This window comes from Panthera pardus, unplaced genomic scaffold, assembly GCF_024362965.1.
Source record: "Panthera pardus isolate Hobbes unplaced genomic scaffold, ASM2436296v1 HiC_scaffold_12, whole genome shotgun sequence".
In the NCBI taxonomy this organism is placed as follows: Eukaryota; Metazoa; Chordata; class Mammalia; order Carnivora; family Felidae; genus Panthera; species Panthera pardus.
The window spans coordinates 18789027-18813138 of record NW_026526677.1 but is presented as its reverse complement, the minus strand read 5'-3'; positions in this window follow the sequence as shown (position 1 = coordinate 18813138).

Below are 24112 nucleotides of genomic sequence, written 5' to 3'. Positions count from 1 at the left end.
CAGACCGTGGCGTCATTTCATCTGTGACCAGGTGGCCGAGCACCTGGGTGGCCTGGAGCTCACGGAAAACTCCCAGGGAGCATCAAACTTTAATCCCACCATGCAAAGCAGGAATCATTTTATTTGCAGAAGACATGACTCCCCAGATGCACGTAGTAAAAATCACAATGCTGAGTATAAGTAAAAATCCTGACACAGTAAACGAACTTTCCTTTGAATTTTTCAGTTAACATTCATTAGCTATTTGCTCATTTATATTATGGTCTGGAGGGGCTTCTAGCAAACATATCGCAATACGCATCGAAGGTCTAGAAAAATTTGTGGGAGTAAAACTTAAAAGGGAAATCATTCCGTCCATTAGTTTCATGGTGTCTGTTTATGTGTGGGAATATGAGAAAAGTTAGAAAGATTATTTCTCATATGCTTTGATGCTGGAATAAATACCTCTGGCCACGAGATCTCTGTTGGGGAAGAAGAACCATTAATTTTCATTTTATTCGTTTCATTATTTTCATTCATTTATTTGGAAATAAATCTTAAACTTTTTTTAATGTTTTTATTTATTTTTGAGAGAGAGAGAGACAGAGTGCAAGTGGGGGAGGGGCAGAGGGCGAGGGAGACACAGAATCCGAAGCAAGCTCCAAGCTCTGAGCTGTCAGCGCAGAGCCTGATGCAGGGTTCAAACTCATGAACCATGAGATCATGACCTGAGTGGAAGTTGGACACTTAACCGACTGAGCCACCCAGGCGCCCCTAAAACTCAATCTTTAATTTGTTCTCTGATTACAAAAATCATAGGTCCATCTGAAGAAGTAGAACATTACAGAAATATGCAACTTGGATAGTGAAAGTGTTTCAATATTGTTCTTCTTCCAACCAGAACCACGGTTAATATTGATTTGTTTTCAGAGGCATCTGGGTGGCTCAGTCGGTTAAGTGTTAGGCTCAGGTCATGACCTCATAGTTCGTGGGTTTGAGCCCTGTGTTGGGCTCTGTTCTGATAGTGCGGGGTCTACTCGGCATTCTCTCTTGGTCCCTCTCTCTCTGCCTCCGCCGCCCCTCTCACGTGCTCTCTGTCTCAAAATAAATAAATAAACTTGAAAAAAACACTTTACTGTATGTATGCTATACCAAGATTTTAAAAGTAGCTGGCTGGGGGTGCCTGGGTGGCTCAGTTGGTTGTGCGGTGGGACTTCGGCTCAGGTCATGATCTCCCCGTTTGTGAGTTCAAGCCCTCCATCGGGCTCTCTGCTGTCAGCTCAGAGCCTGTTTGGGATTCTCTCTCCCTCTCTCTGAGCCTCCCTCGTTCGTGCTCTCTTGCTCAAAAGTAAACATTAAAAATAAAGTACTTGGCTAGAGTATGCGGAAGAGGGTGTTCCCAGAGAAAACTCAGGATCCTGTTACCAAAAGAAGGGTGAATGAGTGCCCCCCATAATATATCAATATATATGTATGTACATATAACACATAGATGATTTTTAGCATAGTGCATCGTGTGGACATCACAGTGTACCCTCCTGTGGCGTATTTTTTTGTTTTTGCTTGACAAATCTTGGACCTTTTCCCACAATGACCACTGCTTTATGCCATAGATTTAATTTCAGAAGAACCTAATTAGGCAAATGAGTTTGTCTCCCCCAGCACTGCTTGGAAGAAGAGGCACTCTAGAATCATGCTGGGGGACTAGCCCCCCTGAAACGACCCATTGCCTGCAGAGGGTTGGTACTTGTGTGGTCAAGGACCTCCGGCCTAGCTATGTAGTTGCCACCCCCCACCCCCCCCACCCCCACTGGGTCCCTTTCCTCTGCCAGTGCTTGTCTCTCCCTTTGGACTGTCAGCTCTCTCTTATTTTCCCTCTCTCAAATGTGTCCTCCCAAAGGGACTACATTCCCCCTGGGGGGGTAATGACTGGTAGCTTCTAGAGTGCCTCTTCCTCCAGCAAGACACTTTATTTTTTCTTTACAGCTCCAAACAATGGTACTTCTAACAGTCTCTCCCCAGATGCGAGGGAATGGTTGAGAATGGGGCTCTGGCTCCAGATACGAGACTGAAGTCTTATCTCACTGTTGGCCGCCTGTGGTCCTTGCGCATTTTAGGACCTCTCTGTGCCTTACTTCCTCCACATAGGGGAGGAGTCATAGCAGGAAAGAGGATTAGAATGTCCAGCACACAGTAGGAGCTTTAAACGTGTCGATCGCTACCGAGTGGCTCTGCTGGCAGGCTTTGGGAGTGCAGGAGAAGAGGAAGGGGGTGTTCCCATCTGGGGACAGAGGGTTCCTCTCTCTCCTGGTTCTGGCCCGCCTCTGTCCTCTTCTTTAATCCCCTTTGTCTGGTTTCGTCTCCTTTTATTCTTCCCAGGGCAGCTTTTCTTTGCAAGGAAGGGACCCGCTCTGGGCTGTTCTCTGGGAGGCTGCGGCGGGCTGCCCTAGCATGATGCCCTGAGCTCACGAATACCTGAGGATAGATGTCCCAAGAGTCCCCTCTGCCACCCTGTCGTCTGCCAGCTCCCCAACCTCCATTTGTGTTCCTCGACTCAGGACGCCCTTCGCCTCTTAGCATAATTGGTGGAAAGGACTCAGGCTTTGAAATCAGACAGATGTGAGTTCAAACATGGCTGGAAGGTGCTTCCCTCCCGAGGGGCTCGGTTTCCTTAGTCGCACGGCGTGGCCCACGCTGCGCCTGGCCGGGCTGGGGACATGAAACGAGGTCGTATATCTGTGGCTGGCACACAGTAGGCCTTCACCTTCCACGTGCTTGAGCTCTTCCTTTTCTGCCTGAGTGAGGGGATTTACGTGGCAGCCTTGTTTGGGGTGTGTGGTCCAACTTAGTGGGAGACTGAATGGGGGCTGTATCAGTTTGCTTGGACGGTCAAACAAGGTGCCGCTTAAACACCAGAAATCATGGGGCGCCTGGGTGGCTCAGTCGGTTGAGTGTCCGACTTCGGCTCAGGTCATGATCTCACAGTCTGTGAGTTCGAGCCCCGCGTCGGGCTCTGTGCTGACAGCTCAGAGCCTGGAGCCTGCTTCGGATTCTGGGTCTCCCTCTCTCTCTCTGCCCCTCCCCCGTTCATGCCCTGTCTCTCTCTGTCACAAAAATAAATAAACATTAAAAAAAAATTAAAAAAAATAAACACCAGAAGTCAGTTTTCTCACAATTCTGGAAGCTAGAGGGCGTTGGCAGAATTGGTTTCTTCCTCCCTCTCCCTGGTTTGCCGACGGCCGTGTCTTCACGTGGTCTTCCTCTGCGTAGGCCCACGTCCTGCCTGCCTCTTTTAAGGCCTATCCAACATGGCCTCCTGTTACCTTGACTGCCTCTTTAAAGGCAGGCCCTGTCTCCAAATACAGTTGCATTCGGAGGCACAGGGGCTGGGACGTCAGCAGCTGAATGTTGCAGAGACACGGTTCTGCCCATTACAGAGACCTTGAACCACAGCAACTCCCCTGCCCATCGCTCATCATCGCAGTTTCCTTGCTTTAGGCCTTGAGGGTGTGTGTGAGCTTCAAGAGTTCCCTCTCTCGGGCTCGCTTCGGCAGCACGCACGCTAAACTTGGAAGGACCCGGGGAAGACTAGGGGGGCTCCGCATGAGGAGGACACACAACTCATGCAGCTTTCCACGTTGAAAGAACAATTTCCCTCTCCAAACTGGCTTGTCCCTAGGGCAGAGCGTCCTTGCACTGGCTAAGCTCATAAGAGCAGAGGTCAGCCAAGCCCCTGGGATGGGCACCAGGGAGGACAGAGACCCAGGAAGGAAGCTCCCCGGCTGGGGCAGATGTCTGGCCACGGCAGAGTGCCGCACGTGTTCCCGGGGTGGTAATAGCACCCGGGCAGGTCCCGGGATGATCCCGGGCCCAGTCATTTCCTGCAGGGTCTCCGCAAGCCCGCCTTTGCCACGTTGCAGCCTCCTAGATGCCACTCCATTCTCCACTCGCTAGGCTGCCAGGCCTGGGTGTGGGGCATCGGGAAGAAGACGGGCAGACTGTTCTAGTGAGATGGGCAGACTGGCAGACGTCCCCATGGAGCAGGGGGGATGGCAGGAGTTTGAAGCTAATCTCATTAGCAGCCACATCCTGAATCTCCTGAGGCTCTTCTCCGCCCCCGTGGCCCACAGTGCAGTGCCCACTCCCGGGCAGAAGGCAGACTAAGCACGGGCAAGGCCCCGGGTTGGCACAGATCTCTGGCCCTCAGAGACGCCGCTGCAGGCATTCTTGCTGTCTAAGACGGGTCCTGCAGCTGACTCACTCCGTGCGGAGGGCAAGAAATCTGAGTCTCTGCGAAACCATTTCCTCTGGATGTGAAGCGGGCAATGCTAAGGGATCCCATGACCGAAACGGTCTGCCGGGTTCTACGGTGATTTCTGTGCTAGGAACACATGCGTGCCAGGTTATGATTCGGCCTGTTTCATGAGACGGGGGCCTGGGGGCGAGGGTCGGGGCCAGGTGGAAACACTTCAGAGATTATTGGAATACTCTGGAACACGAGGACTGCCGAATACTCTTGGCCGCAGAAGATACGGGGAGACAAAGCCACCTACCTGTGCGATTTGCACCTCTCGGTTGGGTGTAGGAGCTGAGAAACTCAGGCCTTTACCCAGACAGAGGTTTCATCATGGACTTTGAATCTACACGGATGCACAGCCACATCAAGGTTTCCTTTCTGACGAGGTCTTGTATATGAGAAAGCCCACGTGCTCATCCGATCATCCAACAGCAAGAACAGGGCCGTCTGTCATGTTTCTCTTCGTACCTTGGCCACCGGGAAGCCGCGGGTGAGATCTAGGGTTCAGTTGCTGCGCCTTTTGGATCTCTGGTTTCTGACACACTCCCCTCTCCCTTTCTCTTAGTTAATATTTGTCACTTGAATTGTGTACGGGCATCAAGATCAAGGGAGATATTACGCACGTATGACTCACTTGGTGTGGAATCCGGCTTATAGTAAGTACCGAGGTGCGTTTGCGTCTGAAAGCAGCGATACTTCTGACATTTCCACGCAGGGACACAGAATGCCAGCCTCCATGACTTGTCATCCGATGTTATTCAACAGCCCTTACTACGTACCAAGTGCGGTCGAGGTGCTTTACAAATGCTGATTCGTTTAATCTTCGTAACGACTCCGGGAGGTACTTACTGGGGTCGTGCCCGTTTCGCAGACGGAGAAGCTGAGGCGGATGGAAATGGAGGAACTGGCCCAGAGGCACCTGGCTGTTACAGGGCGAGCCAAGACCTGAATCCAGAGCCCAGGCTGTAGATCGGTGCTTTGGGCCTTTTCTGTGCTGAGGGTGGAGCCACCAGCCACCGGAAGCTACTGAGCACTTGGCAGGTGCCTCGTATGGCTGAGGAAGTGGATTTTAAATGTGATTTAATGTTAAGACTAAAACCGGCTGTTGACTATTGCATCAGACGGTGCCGCTCTCGAGTACCGCACTTCGCTGCCCCTCTCCCATCCCTGATGTTGGTGGGAAAGCAATCTGGGGCAACATAGTGTAGCTGATTATAATTTGCCATAAGAATCAAGAGCCTTAAAAAGTTCCTCCCCTTCCTCTTCCTTCCTCCTCGTCATCGTACCTAACATTTTCCGGACACTTGTTCTCACTTAATTCTCCCTCAAATCCTTGGATGTACTTTTTCTAATATACTTATTTAGCAGGAAAGATAACCAGCACTCAAAGAAGGTAAATAAATGCCTTGTGCAGAATCGTGCAGCCAGTAAGTGGCCGAGCCAGAATTTGAACCAAAGTCTAAAATAACTCTAAAGCCAAGTTATGTTTCTCTGGTTCTTTTCCTTCTTTCTTTCTTTCCTCCTTCCTTCCTTCTTTCCTTCCCTTTCTTTCTTCCTTCCCACCTCCCTACCTCCCTCCCTTCTTCTTGTCTTTCTTTCTTTCTCCCTTTCTCTCTCCCTTTCTTTCTTCCTTCCTTCCTTCCCTTCTCTTTCTCTCTTTCCCTCCCTCCCCCTTCCTGCCTTTCTTCTCACTGTCTTTTTCTTTCTTTCCCTCTCTCTTTCCCCCCCTTTTTAAAAAGTAAAATGTGCTCCCCTTCTGACTCCATAGGCCACATGCCTATCAGTATCCTCCAAAGCAGAGTTTTTGTTATCAACTTAATGTCAGCATTTCTGAAGGAAGGAGAGAGGAAGACAGAGGTGGTGAGCAGAGGCGGGCCAAGTGCTGGGTCAGCACAGGCTCAGGATGGCTGGCGAGGAGAACATGCCTCAGGGGGGAGGGCTTTGCAGGGCTCAAGAGACGGCCAGACAACCAGGGTGGTGCCCAGGGAACCTGGGACCAGCGCCACCACCGAGAGAGGTCTGCACTCCGAAAGTAGAGTCGGAACAGGACGCCTTAGTTTCCTCATCTGTCAAATGGGGACAACGGTGATTAGACAGGATAGTATCTGAGAACACGCCTGGCAGAGAGAACAGTGCTTTGCCCCTCCTGCCTCAGAGCGGGTCTCTGGAGAAGAAGCTCCTGGGAGAGCTCGCAGGGGAGAAGCACAGAGCCGGCCCTGCTGTGGGCGAAGGGAAGGAAAACAGCTTGTTAGCTGAGGGGTCGGGGTGGGCGGCGGGGGGCTGTGGCGCATGGCTGTCAGCTGAGATCACTGCCTCCTCTCTTCCAGCTGCCTGGGGATATTATGAAGTCGCAGAGGCAGGCAGAGGAAGCTCAAGCTTGGGGGCCTCTTTGGGGGGCTAGGGAGGGGAGCAGAGAAGGAGGACGTTAATGAAAAAAACATTCCTCGTTCAAGGTGACTGAAAGGTTTGGAGGCTGGTTGGGTCAGGGTCTGGCTATGGCTAAAAAACAAGCCCCCCAGATGTGAAGGAGCCAGGCGAGGAACAGCTGCCGAGGGGAGCCGAGCGCGGGCCCAGCTGACTGACCCTCTTAGGGGCCGCCGACCCCCAAAGACCCCTGACTCTGGAGAGACACCTGAGACGGGGCAGCTGTGAGGTCCTGGGACCAGAACATCCGGATGGACTGGGGTCGTCCGTCCTGCTCTTCCCACCCTTCCTTACCGCCTGTCTCTAGACTACATGTGGGCGTGGGGAGGTGGGGGGCTGCTGGAAGATTCCAGCCTGGCCCAGAAGACGACACATGCTGGGCCCAGCCTGAGACAGGGAAGAACCTACCAAGCCAGGAAGGCCGACGTGGGTCTCTTGGGGGCAACTCCTGACTCAACTCCTCCCTTTGCCACTAGATCATTTCATACTTGGCACTTAGTGTACAATATCTGACAAGGGTTTGAGTAAGGGCCCCCTCCCCTTGGAGAAAGCCAGCTTTCAAGAGCTCGACCTTGAAAATGACCCACCGGTAGGCATTGTCGTTGCACAGCTGGAAGTTCAGGAAGGTGACGGCCTTAAACTACCCAGCTGGGCCAGGAGAAGAGCCGAGACCAGATTTCTGATCCCAGGGTAGGGAGCCCTTTGCAAGTTGTGCCATCCCTCCCCTCTTTCTTCCAGATGCCAGGAAAACTTCTGAAGGCCCAGAGACCTCGAGAGACAGAGAGCCCCAGCCTGCCTGGAGCGCAGCGTGCAGGGACAGAGCAAAGGGGTGAGAGGCGCGTGTGATTTGTCCTCAGGCCACTTTGACAAAAGGCAAAGGTCCTATTTCTTAGAACTAAGTCCCAGGGGAGAGCAAAGGAACAGATCAAAGCCACATGGAACCAAGAATAGGCCCCGAATCATGCTGGGACTTCCCTTTTCTCTTCCAAGCCCGATTTCATCATGACTGGCCTTCATCCCTCCCGAGGGCAAAGGGGCCCCTGCAAGTGTGTTTTAGGATCACACAGGGCACACTTCGTTCCCTTGAAAAATGGTCTTCTTTGGGAGTGAAGCTGTGTAGACCAATGTATCTTTCACCATTGTAAGCCCCACTAGGGTGGGGACCCAGCCACCACTTTCCGGACTATGTCCGGGTTTCTTGGAGCCCAGCTGCTTCGGAAAGTTGTAGAAGATGCTGAGGGCTGTGATCTGGCTCCAGTGGAGATGCCCGGCCTCTGGAAGTCACCCTCTTGGGCACCTGAAAGTCTTTACGGGCCAGACTGGTGAGCCATCGTCTCTGCAAGAGACCCCTGGGATCACCTCATTCAACTCCTTTATGTCACAGGTGGGTGGCTGAGGCCCAGGGTGGGAAAGGCACTGCCCAAGGGAGGACTGGAGTGGGCTTGCTCCATGACCCTGGCTGGAGGACCTCCCAGTAGCCCACTGATTTTCTGGAGAAGGGCCAATGTGGATAGAGCAGGAAGCAGATAGGCAGGGGCCTGCTGGCAAGTTCTGAAAGGAATCAGCCTCCCCTGGAATATTCAGATTATGGATGGTGACATGACTTGCCCAGGTCACAGGGCCGGGAAATGGAAAGGGACAGGCCAGGCTGTAAACTCAAGTCTGTCCTTGTCCCTACACCTCCTGCTTCTCTTGAAACTACTCATCCAAGTGGCCCTTAAAAAAAAGTCCTAACTGCCTGTTTGCATTCATTTTTGCCCACTTCAGACACTCCGTATCATCCCTTCCTTTTTTCTGTTTTAAATTGAAGTTGTAAATCCCTAGCACCCTAAAAAAATAGAAACAAAACCCAAAACAAGCCTCCCAGTCCAGAGAGATATGATGGGCTGGGACACCAGCCTCTCGGCATTTTCCAAAGTACAGGACTCCCGTATTTCTGTTCAGAAGCAGAACGGCTTTTTTTTTTTTTTTTTTTGTCTTAGACAATATGGTTCTAATATATATCAACAGAGCCAAAGAAAAGGCTTTTTTTTTTAAAGAAGTTAACTTCATTTCAAGAACTTGTGTGTTTCTCATTAGTAACGCTGTCTTTTGAAATCCAGCCCAGGGAGGCGATGCTAGTCGAAATCAAAACTGATACGCGAGGGTTTGACTCAAATGCAGCTCTGTCCCTTGCTCGCTGCCTTGCTGGGACTGATTGCTGCAGGGATGGGACAGGCAGGGCCAGCGGCCAGCTGTATGCTCCCCAGCCCATGGTCCCGGGGCCACAGGGGCTGGCTGTCGGGGGGGGGGGGGGTCTGTGGAGCCCGCTAGGCAGGGGGTCTTTCAACATGGTGTGCTCCTCACCTGATGAGGGGTGAGACCTCGAGGCCTCGAGGGAGGGACAGCAAGCCCCCGGGCCTGGTGGCCTGGAGGCCGGGCGCTTACAGAGGGCAGAGGGTTCTGGCCACGAGCTGAGTAACGGTTACGGGATTGGGCATGATCCACTAGTCCCCAGAGGAGCCACACTGCTCTCCAAGTTCTAGGTTTTTCAAGTTGTTCTAAGTGGAAAACTCCCACTTCTTACTTTCTGGGGCCAGTTTTGACATTTCTTCTCTCTGAGACTGGGCCTTCTGGAGAACATTAGGAAAACAATCTTTCCATGGCCCGCCAAGGCGCTGCTCACCCTTCCTGTTGGTGGAGGCCACTTTCTCCAGACATGTCCGTTTCTGGGCGGATGAGGAAGGCAAAGGGCATTCTCTTCCTGCCCTTCTCTGCTCTTCTGTCCACTGACCCCAAGTTGGGCTTTTTTCTTTAATAAAAATCCATTTTATTCTGAGGAGAACAAATGTGGCTTGCTCTCCACAGCCAAGGGATTTGTTTCAAGGATGATAGAAACCAATAGGATGGTTCCCTGCACACAGCCCCCTCATCAAATTTCACCCCTCCTTCAAAACCTAGCAATGTCCTTCCTTCCATGGGAAACCTTTCTCTCCCCGCTGCTCCTGGGTGAGAACCCCAGCCTCAGGGCTCAGTCTGAATCACTCCCTCGCTAATCAATGGGGTGACTTTTTCTTGTGTTATCAAACTGTCCCTTCTTGCTTGTATTATTTAACTTTCCAGACATTTAGACATTTCTCTCTTGCCCCCTTAGTTAGGGGGTGTGACTTTCTTGAGGACCGTGCCTTTTCCATGATGTAGCCCCAGCTCTTTAGAACAGAGTTTGCAAATAATAGCAATGATCATTAAAATGACGATGAAACCTTTTTTTTTACATTAGCCTATGTTGTTATCTGTCCCCTTAATGGCAACTCCCTTAGAAAAATAAAAATGTTTCCAAGAGACGAAAAGAGTAAGTATTAAGTCACTTTCTCTTTAAGGCCCCTTCTGGTCCCAAGTGTGATGATGCTCTGATCCATCTGCCGGGCGGCCACCGTGCACTTGGCCTGTGCTGGAAACTTCGTCACGCGTTGCCTTGTTTGGAGACTTTGTGGATTTGTTGACCAATCTCTTCAGGTCTCCCCGAGCGAGACTGAGGCACCATGGTTTCCCCACTCCCCTGTTCCTAAATTAGGTTTGGGGAAACAGGATGCAATGTGTTGAGGAAGAGAGCTGGGCAGACCTGCCTGGGCTCGCCTCCCACACCCGCAAGGGACCCATCCCACACCCGCAAGGGACCCTCTGATCCTCAGTTTCCTCATCTGTATAATGGGGATCATTATGGTGCCTTCCCTGCATGATTTGGGTCTAGATGAAGCGAGGCCAAGGTGACATTGCCCTTGCTACCGTTTGTTGAACTTGGCTGGGCCCGGCGCTGTGCAGAGCGCTTGGCCCGGAAGTAAATATGAGACGCTCAAACATCAGCTAGTCCGCTTGTTCTATAGTTGTTCCATCGGCTCTACCTCCCCCTTGGGGCTCCCTCTGCGATACACTCGGTGTTTCCCCTTTGCAGCCACCGCCCCTATTGTATCTCCCACGTGTCGTGTGCATGGTCGACATCACTTTTCCCTACTAGAAGCTTCCGGAGAGCCAAGGCCTTGTCTGTTTTCGCTCCCACTACTGACCAGGGGGTACCTAAGTACTTAATAAACATTAGTTTCCATCTCCCTTGGGTCCCTTTTCTGAGTGAGACCGGAGCTTCCCTTGTTTTTCTGAAAGCCCCGTATCACGGGCTATCAACAGAGGCCACTGGCTGGGGGCTTATGTCCATTTTATGGTTTGAGCCATGCAGGGATGTTCTCTCCTGGTGCGAACCTGTAAGATCCCTGCGTCCTTGCTCCTGCTGAGGAGATGGCATTTGATGGCCACCCCATATCTCCATCTGATCGGTCCCAGTCCCTCCCTTAGGGATGCGTTCCAAAGCCACCTCGTCTAAGAAGCCTTTTGTAACTCTGTTCCAGACCTAGAGACCTGCAAATGGCACAGGCAATGTCTTATTCTCTGGGCCGTGGCCCCTCAGGGGGCTCACTGCCATTGTGACTGCCCAGTGCCCAGTACAGAGACCATGACCCATAAGTGCTGATTGACCGAATCCTGTCAAAGCAAAACCAGACCCAGTCACTCCCACACTGTCCAGAACAGGTTAGGACACACGCTTGTGATTTAAACAGCTGATTTCTTTCTTAACTCGCTCAGAAAAACATTTGTGGAGCACCCAGTGGGGTGCTAGGTCCCACGCCGGGTGCCAGGGAGGCAGCGGTAAATCGGGCAGGTGGTTCCTGGCCACCTCGGAGCTTCCTGTCTGGGCCAGTGGATTCGTGGGCAAGGCCAAAATAAGACCAGGGGGTTGGAGGGAAAATCACCCGCCCCAAAGTGACCTCACATCTGCGAAGCGAGGGATGAATGGGCCTCCGTCCACCGAGGCGCATGGCTCCAGCTTCCTCCCTTGGCTGCAACACCTGAGGGCTCAGGGGAGCAGACAGGCAGGGCCGGGACCGTCCTGCTCCTCAGGCAGGGCTGACCCTCTGAACTCAGGGCAGAGGGGACTGTGTCCACCCAGAACCAGCTGGGGCCGCCCACCGCTGAAAGGTCCTAATTAGCTCATTTCCCCAGCCCCGTGGGCTGCGAGCAAGCTCCCTTCACCTTTTGCCCTGCCCCATCTCACTCAATTTAGCAGTTCAAGGTTCACTGTGGTGTCAGGGTGGGGACAGGGAAAATGTCCCCCACTCCCATGCCACTAAATAAAACCATCCCTTTGTGGCCAGCTCCGCCCTGAAGACTTTGGAATCCTTCCCTCCCCAGCCTGGTTCTGATGAGGGGAGAGGCTATGGGTCCAGAGCCCTAGCTTCAAACTCTTGTCTCTGCCGTTCGACGAGCAGCTGTGTGATCCTGAGCCAGTGGCTCACCCTCTCTGACCCTCCGTTTCTTCACCGATGAGGACACTAACCCTCACTTCACCTGGTGGTTGTGAGGACAGTGGGATGAGGCCCCGTTGAGGCCAGAGGCACAGGGCTCAGGCCTGACCCTCGGTTCTGGCCCCTGCACTCTGCCCAGGTTTCCCAGACGGTAAGCCCCATGCGGGCAGGCACCGTGTCTGCCCCACCCACCGCTGTGTCTCCAGCATCTTACAGAGGTTGTGGCCAGAACGGGAGAGTCCTCAGGCCTTTCTTGAGTCAGCAAGTATTTCCTGAAGGCCTCCCATGTGCCAGGCCCCGAGCCCCGGAAGCAGCTGTTGAATGAATGAATGAATGAATGAATGTTTTCTTCCTTCTCCCACCCCTGCTGCAGGGCCGAGCAAGTAGGACACTGGATGGAGAATGGGACGTGGGGTCAGGACCCCAGGAAAGAGACGGAGCACTGCGTCCTGGCAGCCCGCCTCTCCTAGGAAATGGGGCTTCCTTCTTCCTTCCCTGGCCCCACCCCACCCGTGCCCGTTACTCCCAACTCTAGGGGCTCCCAACCCAGCCCTGTGGCTGGATGAAGTCTGGATGTCCAGCTCCCTCAGGAGAGGGAGTGGGAATAAATGTCCTTCTGCCCCGGTCGGGATGAAAACTCCCCGGCTGCCACCCCAGACCCGCTGAAGCCAAGGCTGCATTTTATTTTTATTTATTTATTTATTTATTTATTTATTTATTATTTTATTAATTATTATTTTTTAGATGTTTACGTATATTTTTGAGAGGGGGTGGAGGGGCAGAGAGAGAGAGGGAGACACAGACTCCGAAGCAGGCTCCGGGCTCCGAGCCGTCGGCACAGAGCCCGACGCGGGGCTCGAACCCGCGAACCACGAGATCATGACCTGAGCCCAAGTCGGACCCTTAACTGACTGAGCCACCCAGGCGCCCCCAAAGCTGCATTTTAACAAGATCCCCGCGCGTTCGTGCGCCCACCCAAGTCTGAGAAGTGCTGCCCTAGGGCATAGCCTTGAGTTAGTCACACCTCTGTGCCTTCTTCAACTGTGAGTGGAGGCGATATTAATAGCAACTGTCCAGACTTGGCATAAACCAAACGGAGCACGGACATCCAGTATGGATAAAAAGGATGGGATGGCATGTTTCAGAGCCACGTTGAAATGAATGGACGGAGGGCTGTCTACTCGTCTCCGGGCCACGGCTCGGCTGGTCGCTGGAAGCAGATGGAACCCAAGAGTAGGGCAGGGGACAGGCGTTGGGGTCATCTGCCATCCTGTGTCGGGTTTAAAAATAGAGCTAAGGGAGCCTTACGCATCTGCATGGGTAAAATACCTTCTCCTGCTTCTCTTTATTATGGGTCTGTGCAGGGGAGGTCAGGAATCACGCCCCATCCTGGGTTTACAGGACCTTTCCCTAATAAAGCTGAGGGCCGGGAGGCTGCGCATTCCAGGGGCCGTAATTAAAACCACCGAGGGTTATTTGGAATAACAGACCCGTTTAGTCATTTAGTCGGAAGCACTTGCCATGCTAATTCAAACAAGGTGATTACAGGCGATTAGCGAACCTAATGCCTTCAGTTTAAAAGCAGTCGGGGGGAGGGATGAGCCAAGGGCCTCCGCTACTTCCTGTGGGTGGTGAGGGGTCCGAGCTGGGACTGAAATTTCACAAGGTCAGTGCCAAGTGGGGCACCTGGGCCCCCGCCTGGGTAAGATGCTCTCCCAGAGCAAACTCCTTCTCTGGAGTGGATGAGGCAGACCTGTCCCGGGAAGAGTCCAAACTGAACCCCTTCAGGTCTCCTGGGGACACTCTGGACACACTGCCCAAGAGCTGGCCCTGTCTGCCTCTTCAGCCACAAGTCCCGTGGCCTCTTGAGGGCAGGGGCTGGGTCTTGTGGTCCCTGTATCCTCCAAAGGGAATGCTTATGGGTGCACCTATGCACACCTAATGATATTTTACTTAGCACTTATCACGTGCCAAGCACAGTGCTAAGCAGTTGATACACATCGCCTCATTTCATTCAGTTACTTCTGCACCGCTCTTGTTCCCATCTGACTGATGCGACGTGTGAGGCACAGAGGGAGATCCGAGCCACACTGCTGGAAAGCGGTCGGGAGGGGCTTTGCCCCAAATCCGCGTGACTCTCAGGTCCCCCGTGACCCCTCCGAATGCTTACAGTAAGTCCACAAGGTGCGAGCTGCTGTTACTGTCCCTCCGTCTTGCAGCTGAGGGGACAGAAGCTCAGAGAACCTAGTAACTGGCACAGGAAGATGAGCTGGTGAGTGGCTGAGCTGGGCTCTGACCCTGATGTTGTTGCCTGCAACCCCCCTTGCCTTGAATCCCTTCACTGTAGCTTCTGGAAAGGGCACGGAACGGCAGAAGGGGAGGAGGCCACCAGGGAGACTCATTAGGGAAGGGCATCCAAGACCGAGGGAACTGAACAGATACGTGAAATAGGGAGGTTTCAGCCTCCAGTGTCGGAAACCCCCGCATCACGCGGCTTAAAACCACTTAATAAGAAATATTTACTATCACCAGCAACAAGTACTGAGGACTGGTTAATTTCGAGGCTCCACAGCACGGTCAAGAACACTGGCCACCTTCTTTCCCTTCTCCCTTCCTCCCTTCCATCCTTCAGTACTGGACACTGTATGCCAGGCACTGTCCTGAGCCCTGGGGTGACGGTGGGGAAAAAGCAAAGTCCTTGCCTTCTTGGAGCTTATGGTCCTGTGTGAAAGACTGAGGGTAAACACCACCCCCCCCACCACACAATGTACATATTATTTAGTGTATATAATGTGTTTATATTATAAATATAATATAAATATTATATATTATATTATAAAATACATACACATATTAGCTATAACTACCTATATAATAATACATAGTGTATATGTATTATACACCCAACAGTGTGTATATTATATGTACACATGCACACATACAAATAACATGATATCAAGTAAGAGCTATTAAAAAAACAAACAAGAAAATAGAGTAATAGAGGGGAGAGTAGTCAGGGAAGTCCTTTTTTTATTTTTAAAAGCTTATTTATTTATTTTGAGAGGGAGAGGCAGAGAGACAGAGAGAAAGAGAGAGAGAGAGAGAGGGAGAGAAAGAATCCCAAGCAGGCTCCATGCTGTCAGCACAGAGCCCGACTCGGGGCTCAATCTCAAGAACTGTGAGATCATGACATGTGCTGACATCAAGAGTCGGACACTTAACCAACAGAGCCACCCAGGTGCCCCATGTCAGGGGAGTCCTTCTAAGGAGCTGGCATTTGAGCAGACCCCTGAGCGAGTTGGAGGAATGACAGCAATGAGATCTGGGGGAAGTGGTCTTGGTAGAGGGAACGGTGTGTGCAAATGCCCTGGGGTCGTATAGTGCTTGGAGCGGAGTGAGTGAAACTTCCCTGTTACGTGTCCTGCAGGTGAGTCTCCTCGTGGTGGTCAAAGTGGCTGTAGCAATTTCAGGCACCAGACGTGGACATGACACCGTTCAACGAATAAGAGAGATGTCTCTCCCCCGTTTGTCACTGTTTTGTCAATCTTTGAAGAAATCCTTCCTGGACGGGACATCCCCCGTGGGTTTTTCCTCAATCTTGTTGGCCAGAGCCACAGGCCCGTGTCTAAACCCATCCCAGACAGGGGACTGGAACTCCAGCGGCTGGCTTAGAGCAGTGAGAGTACGCCCTCGGAACCGGAGATGAGGCGTGCCTCTCTGAGTTGTGGGAAGGAGACAGGAGGTCCTTCTAATAAAATGAGGTCCTGCCGGGAAGAAGGAAGGGGGACGTAAGTAGAAAGGATGTGGACAACGATGAGCCATGACTTTAAAAAGCAGGGCATGTCCTCGTCCTCACTGGTGGGCTTGCTGGTAGGGAATCCGTCTTGACCATGAAGACAAGGGCCCCCGGCTCGGGTAGAGCAACGAGACAGGGGACTGGGAGCCATCAGATCAGCCCGGGATGCTTGCAGTTAGATGAAATAGGCGGGGACAGGAAGTCCGATGCCGCCCCCAGCCCTGCTTCAACGACTGAGTCTTCTTTACCCATCGGGGCTCACGTCAGGCTTCACCACAGCAAAGGCTTCGCTGCTTGAGAAACTTTGCCTGGTGTTGTTCAAGCTCTTCACTTGACAAACTGGAAACGGAGATCCAGCAAGGGGAAGTGACTTGCCCAGGACCACACAGCCAGCAGGTGTCGGAGCCGACACTCAGGTCCTGCCCGACAGGAGTGGGTTCCGAACTCCTAGATCTTTCCAATCAGGCACACTCCCTTTTGGGATCTTGAAACCGTGCTATAGAGAGAACTGGGTCGATTCCACCCCTGAAGGGAAGACAGGCTCAATGGTTCCTAGGCATTATATTCTCATGTGCTCACTCCGGGTTTTATCTCCATCTTCCAGCCAGGGTGTAGACCCAGGCAGGGAGATGGCTGATCCAGGCTTTCGTTAGCAGGTCTCAAAATATTCTAAGAATCGGGTTGGTGGGGGGGTGGGGGTGGGGGGGGGGCACTGATTATAACGCAGATTCCTGGGTCCTGTCCTGAAAGATTCTGATTCACTAGGTTTGAGGCGGGGCCCAGGAATCTGCCTCAAAGTTAAAGCCTTCCTGGGTAGTTATGCTTTAAGTTGCCCCCAGGCCACCCCCTGAGAAACACTGGCCCAAAGGATTCCAGAGGAAAGTTCTCTTTATCTGAAAAACACAATCCCACGTCCAAATCTGAGGCTTGGCATCGCTTTCCCCTGCCTGGGTGGACACTTTTCCTGCAGCTGAAGATCAGATTTGCTACCTGGGGGAGGAGGGGGTTCGGGGTTGATCTGTTTGAACTGAAACTGTGAAAATAATTGGGATCCACTCTTTTCTGAGAGAAGGTTTTGAAGGGAGCGTCAGGGGGCACTGGTCACCCAGGAGTCACGAGTAAAGGGCACAGCTTCTGCCAGGGGGATGTGTTTCGTGCGTCCCGCTCCCTGCTGGCCTGCCTGCTGCAGGCTCCGGGGGACTGCACCCCTTTCTTCCTGGGGTAGCTCTCTTCTTCCTCTCCAGACCTCATGCCCCTATCTATCTCCGTGTCGGACTTTCAAAATAGCTACGTGCTCTCTGTAGTGCAGCTGCACGAAACAGTCAACAAAAACCCCATCTTTTGACAAAATTCCTACTTGGAGAAGCAAAAAAGAAATATTTTGGCATCTTGAAAGTTAAGACTTCATGGTTCTGTTCAATAGAGCATTTTCTGGGGTGCTTGGATGGCTCCGTCGGTTAAGCGTCCGACTTCGGCTCAGGGCATGATCTCACAGTTCGTGGGTTCGAGCCCCACGTCGGGCTCTGTGCTGACAGCTCGGAGCCTGGAGCCTGCTTCGGACTCTGTTTTCCTCTCTTTCTGCCCCTCCCCCACTTGTGCTCTGTCTGTCTCTCTCTCTCAAAAAATGAATAAACTTTTTAAAAAAATGAAAATAAATAAAAGAGCATTTCCCTACAGGTGCCTGGGTGGCTCAGTCGGTTAAGCGTCCGACTTTGGCTCAGGTCACGATCTCCCAGTCTGTGAGTTCGAGCCCCACATTGGGCTCTGTGCTAACAGCTCAGAACTGTTATGCTCAGCGATTCCCCTCTTGGATAAAAAGGTTGAGGAGGTGACAATTTCCCACAGGCTAGTGGCTTCACCCCTCTGCCTCATGACTAGCACCCACGCTGGACAGCCAAGATGCAGCAGGCTGGGAAAACCCAGGCACTTGTGGACAAGTCTACAACGGGCAATATGATGGCCAAAAAGCACCTGGAGATCAATCCTGACCACCCCATTGCAGAGACGCTACGGCAGAAGGTGGAGGCAGAGAAGAAGGACCAGGCCGTCAAGGTGCTGCTGTTTGAAACGGTGTTGCCTTCTTCTGGCTTCTCACCTGAGGATCCCCGGACCCACTCCAACCACATTTACTGCACGATCAAGCCAGGCCTGGGGACAGAAGACGATGAAGTGACAGCAAAGGAACCCAGTGCTGCTGTTCCTGACAAGATCTGCTTCCTTGAGAGTGATGAAGATGCCTCTTGCATAGAAGAAGTAAATTAGTTTCTACCTGTAGACCTTGTGCCCTCTGTATGGTGTCCCCATGGCTCCCCAGCAACCTTCAGTGACCCCGGTTTACCCAGTTTCCTCTGCTGATGTCTAGTGGTTTTTTATCTCCTGTCTTTGTCTGAGGCAGCATATAAGGGCCTCAAGCTGTATCCTTGCCCATATTTGACAGGGGTTTGGATGTGTACTGTGGGTTTAAAAAAAAAAATTCTACTCTGAAATTAAAGTATGTAAAATAAAAAAGATACAGTTTTGTACAGAATAATAATAATAAAGGAACATTTCCCCTAAAGCAGCCAGGTCCTGATACTCCTTGCCTTTGCCTTAGATTTCCTAAGGTCTAGGTTTCAGAAGCTCACATAGCCACTGCCCTGCTTACCTGTAATCAGGAACTCCAGGGGTCACTGGATTCAGGCATGGCTGGATCCAGGGGCTCTGTGTCTATTTCTCTTCACCTCATGACCCTGCTTTCCTCTCAGGCAGACTTTCTCCCTGTGTAAAGATACCTTCTGGAAGCCTGAGGCATGCATGGTGCTGACAGCTTGGGATCCTAAGGAGGTCCCTATGTGAATCTCTTCCAACGTCCATACACCAAATCTTACAAAGGGACCCTGATTTGCCTTGCCTAGCCCCAATTCTCAGACCAGTCACTGTGGGCTAGAGGGTGGGATTCCATGGTCTCTAGGTGTAGATCCTGTGCCCATCACTGTCATCTGGGAGCAAGTAGGACACTGAGATGATCTCTCATGAGCTGTGGGATGGGGTGAGGACACCCTAAGAGAGGGCTCCTGCAGATTAATAAGGGCTGCCCACCCAGGAAGCAAGTGGCCTGGTGTCCCTCTAGTGTTAAAAAGCAAAGTGTAATTCAACCTAGGGTCAACCCATGGTCCAGTGCTCTTCTCATCGTGTCACTGGCCCGTAGGGGACATTGGGAGCCTCTTCTTGCAGCTCAGGTGTCTATGGATGATGAATATAACGGGGTTAGGGTGAAAGTGGTCAAGGTCTTGACCAAGATCTCCGGTAGCCATGATGTAATGGGCAGACCACTGCACTCAGCATCAGTGATGGAATTCTGCATTTACTCTGTATTTGGACATTGCCACTTACTCTGTCATTGTGAAGTGTAGTTAACCTCTCTGACCCTGTTTCCTCATCTGTAAAGGGGGATACATTGCTCAGCAAAGCCTGGTTTGGCACGGGGGCCGAGGGACGGAGGTCACAGACACGCCCTGGCCCTTGGAATGGACCTAGCAGGAGATGGACAGTGTGGGGCCCCCATCGCGGACCATACCTGTGGGGTCAGGGAGGGTTTGTGAGATTCAGCAAATAAAAATATAGGCTGCCCAGTTAAATTTGCATTTCATACCATTAATAATCCTTTTAGAGAGAGAGAGAGAGAGAGAGAGAGAGAGAGAGAGAAAGAGGAGCGGGGCAGAGGAAGAGAGAGAATCTAAAGCAGGATCCATGCTCAGTGCAGTGTCCCATGTAGGGCTCAATCCCATGATCCTGAGATCATGGCCTGAACTGAAATCAAGAGTCAGACACTCAACCAACTGAGCCATCCAGGCGGCCCAACAAATACTTTTTTTTTTTAGTATATGTCTCATACAATATCTGGGATATTCTTATACTAAAGTTATTTATTTGTCTGAAATTCAAGTTTCCTATATTTTATCTGGCAACAGTAGGTCAGGGGCAGGTTTACGTCTGAGGATCCCATTGGTTCAGGCTGATGAACCTGATCCCAGGGGTGCAGCTTACCCAGAGCTCTAATTATACCAAAAAGAATTCGTCTTTTCTCTGTCTCCTGGCTCTGCTTTCTTCTGTTTTGCTTCATTCCCAAGTGGTGGGAAGGTGGCCACCAGATCTCCAAGCTGTCTTTCCCACAGTTTAGCAAACCCAATGGGAAAAGCCTGCCGCCTTCCCATATTTCCAGCAGAAGTTTCAGGCCTGACTCTCATTGGTCCAAGTTGAGTCACATGCCCTTCCCTGAACCAATCACTGTGGCCTGGGAAGATGAAGTCTCCTGATTGGCCAGGCCTGCGTCATGTGCCCACACTGTTCTGCTTACTCCACATGGATTGAAAGTCGAGAAGTTCCCTTAAGGAGAACTGGGGTGCCATCCTCACAAGAGGAAATAGGATGGGCTGCTGAAAACAGCAGGTGCCCTCAACGGGGCATCCACATTCTCCTGACTGAAGCCCTGCCTCAAGGGGCAGAGTCGGCTGAGCCCATGCAGCCAGGCTTCTCGCTGCTTACGGAGAGGTCTGGGGATTACAGACAACACAGGACTGGGATGAATCCAAGCTCTGGGTGACCTTGGGGCAGTTCTTTTACGGCTCTGTGACTCAGTTTCCTCATTTATAAGTCAAGAAGAAACAGCTGCAAGCTAATCGTGTCCTCAAGCAAGCAGCGTGCCTAGCACTGGGGCCGGCAGGTGGCCAGCACTCAATACATGACAGGTCTTACCTTTCTGGGGGTTCTTGCCCCAGGTGAGAGCCTTTTAAGGGAGAAATGGCAAAGCTTTGGCCTCTGGATTGTCAGAGAGCACCCCCTTTCCGTATTTGGGTGGGTAAAATGTTTGAATGGCTCTAGCCCACCTGCTGTACCTACCATTGAGGCAATTTAGCAGGGGTGGGGTAAGCAGGTAGCCCAGAGGGCTTGAACATGTGTACCCCAGCCCCAGTGGCAAGTCGCACGTCAAAGTCACGCCGAGAGGCACATGGACCAGAATGGCTCAGGAGGGGACCTACAAAGGGGACCCGTGCTGGGTTTTTAAGCAGCCAAATAAGCCCTGAGGTTATCTGTCTGCAGTCTACCACATGCTTGAAGTGCCTTACCATGCCTATGTGCCTTAAGTTTTAGACTTTCATCCTTTTCAAGATAAAAGTATTTGTGGGAGGGGTTCAACTTTATGCAGTTAATAACTGTTGACACCTCTTTGTGAATGAGGGAGCCGAGAACAAGATTTATAAGGGAAGTGAAAGAGAGAGAGAGAAGGGGTTACTGGCTAGGAAAGGACGTGGGTTCAGGCCCTACCGGTGGGAAGAATCATTAGCAAGGGGAGGCTGTGCCTGCCTCCTCCATCCAGCACTGGCTCAAGGGGCCAGCCACTCACACGGCCCTGCTGTTCCCTGTTTCCTAGGATTGGGTCAATGTGGGCAGCTTTGGAAACATTCAGAACAAGGTGAGAATCCTGACTTTGTCCCTTAAACACAGTGTTTGGCCTCGGCAAGTGACTTAACCTCTCAGAACCTCAGTTTCCTCATCTGTTAAATGGGGATTCTCTGCCTGGTTGATAGGGTTAGTATGAGAATTCATGAATTATATTTCAAGACCCTTTGGTCTATCAGCTTAGAATTTCCAAAGAGCAGTTGCATTGTTCTAGATATTTCCATGTTCTCATGCAACCCCATCCGAGGGATTCCCCCACCATCCCTGAGCCCCAGCCCGGACTTCAGAGACAGAACCAGGCGGCCCATCAGACTCTTGAGGACAGGCTTCTGGGGTCGGGTCCTGGCCTGGACTTCACCACAGGGTCCCCCAACTCAGGAGGCGTCTTTACCTCCAGTACCCCCACCCCAAGCACCGCCATTTGCCTGTCAAGGAACTTGGGTCCATGTAGAGCTCAGACAATAGCAGCTTTGTTCTTCATTAAAGAATCTTAATTGACTGAAGAAGAAAAAAAAATCTGAGCTCTTCCTTAAGAAGCTCATAATTTAATAGGTGAAATGTCAGAGAAAATCAATGCCAGGCCGTTTCCTGGCGGGCCTCATTATGCCGTCCATTAAACAACTTTAATGTTTTGTTTATAGTTGCTTATTCCCCGCCCCCCCCCCCGCCTCTTATTCCACCCCCCGACTTCTAAAAAAATTTATAATGTTAAAAAGGGACATGGGCTGAGAAACCAAGTTACAAGAAACCTACTGGCTGTCCCTGGCAGGGCTGGGACAATCCGGCCACCACAGAAAAGGCGATGTTCCCAGGAGCAGACGCCGCTGAGGGCTGGGCCCAGCCGGGAGGGTGCAGGGTCAGCACATTCTGAGCATTTTGCAGATTCGGAAGTGTTTTCTGAGATAGAAAGGTCCTCATTTGTTGGGTGATGGTTAGGAAGGTCCTGGAAGGGACTGAAGAGCAAGTGGAACTTGCAAACCTCCCTTTTCCCTTGAGAAGAGAAACTCCAGGCCCCACCAGGACCTGGTGGGTCAGAAGAGGGGCTCGCCGGATGTGGTGCTGTTTATGGTCCTGTAAAGGGGCGGCTGTGCACGCAAAGGAAAGTCTTAAGACGTGAGGTCGCCGGTGCGATCAGCTGGGTCCGGCTTGTTCCCAGCCATGCTCTGGCCACGAGCGTGACCCCTCGGGGGGACATCCCCCTGTGAGAAATGACCCAAGTTGAAGATGAGGCTGTCCCCAACTTGGCAGTCTTGGACCTCGGTCAAGGCAGTAGGCAGAGGTCAGTCTTCCTGGGTGATGTGTTTGTGCTCGTCACCCCCCACTTCACCTCGGGACTCTGCCAACCCATCAAGGTCTGGACCAGCTCCTGCCAGCCTATCAGGAGAGAAAAAGTCTCCTTTCCAGAGAGGGAGGAAGGTCTCCGAGTCTTAGTATAGGTTCCCCGGAAGCTGACCCTCAGACAAGAACCCAGTGCCAGTAGTCGGTGGAAGCTGATCCCAGGAAGCACCAGCAGAGGAGTGGGAATCAAGAGAGGAAAAGGAAGGGCTTCAGTAAAAGGCGCATTAGCCAGCTGATGATCACCACTGCGGCGACTGGGGCTTAATTACAGAAACTGTGTAGAACATATGCCCCAGGGAAGGATGCAGTTTCTGGAGTCAAAGAATCCCCTCCCTCTCTACTCCGGGCACCAAGATGCAGGGATGGAGGGTGGAGGGCACGTGGTACATGGCCCCTGTGAGTGCAGAGGGCTGGAGGTCTCCACTGTGTTCCTTGCCCACGCAGCAGCCTGGAGCTCAGCCCTCGAACCCTTAGCCTCCTCGATTTGTAAAGTGGATCTCATCATTCCTACCTGTGGCCCGTGCCGTGGCCGTAATGGTGGTCTGGCGTAGCGGTGAGCTCCTTGTATGGACCGAAGTGTTTCTCCCCCCCTCCCCAAATTCATAAGTTGAAGCCCTGACCCCCGATGTGACTGAATTTGGAGACAGGGCCTTAAGGTTAAATGAGGTTATAAGGATTGGGCACTCAAGCAGCAGGATCGGTGCCCTTAGGAGAAAAGGAGAAGACATTAGAGGTCTCTGTCTCTCCCTGTCTTTCTGTATCTGTGTCTCTGTCTCTCTCTTCCCTCTCTCCCCCCACACAGAGGAAAGGCCGTGTGCTGACGGAGTGAGAAGGTGGGCAAGCCAAGGCAAGAGGCCTCCCCGAAACCCACCTCGACGGCACCTTGATCTCAGACTTTCCAGCCCCCGTAACCGTGAGAAAATGAATTTCTGTTGTTTAAGCCCGCCAGCCAGCCTGTCACCTTCTATGACGGCAGCCTGAGCTAAGACACTCCTGGACCTGGCAAGCAGTCGGTGGGGATGTGCATCCTACTGCCGTGTACACGTGAAGCTGTAGGACCTTGGGAAGTTTTTTACTTTCCTCAGTTTCCTTCTCTGTAAAACGGGAGAATAACGACACCCGCTTTACTGGCAAGCTGTCCCGCCACGACTCTCGTCTCTGCAACAGGTGTCACAGTCAGCGGCGGCCGAGGGGGCGACTGTGCTGGGTCCTCCCGTCCCCGGTGGTCAGCTGACTGTGAGCCGGTGGTTGGGTCACAGCCGGTTGAGACTGGGTGGGCCCCAGCCGTCATCACACGCCTAACTACAGGCACCCCACGAGCACAGAGAGGTGCGTCCCACCCTCCAGCGGGCCGGCCCGGGCTTCTGTGCCCAGCGGTGGCTGAGTTCCTTGGGAGCAAGGGGAAACCGCCGGGCCTCCCGAGGCCTAGGCCTGGACTGGCACTGAGTCGCTTCTATCACATTCTGTTGGCCAAAGTGAGAGTCCCAGGCTAGCCCGGATTCGAGG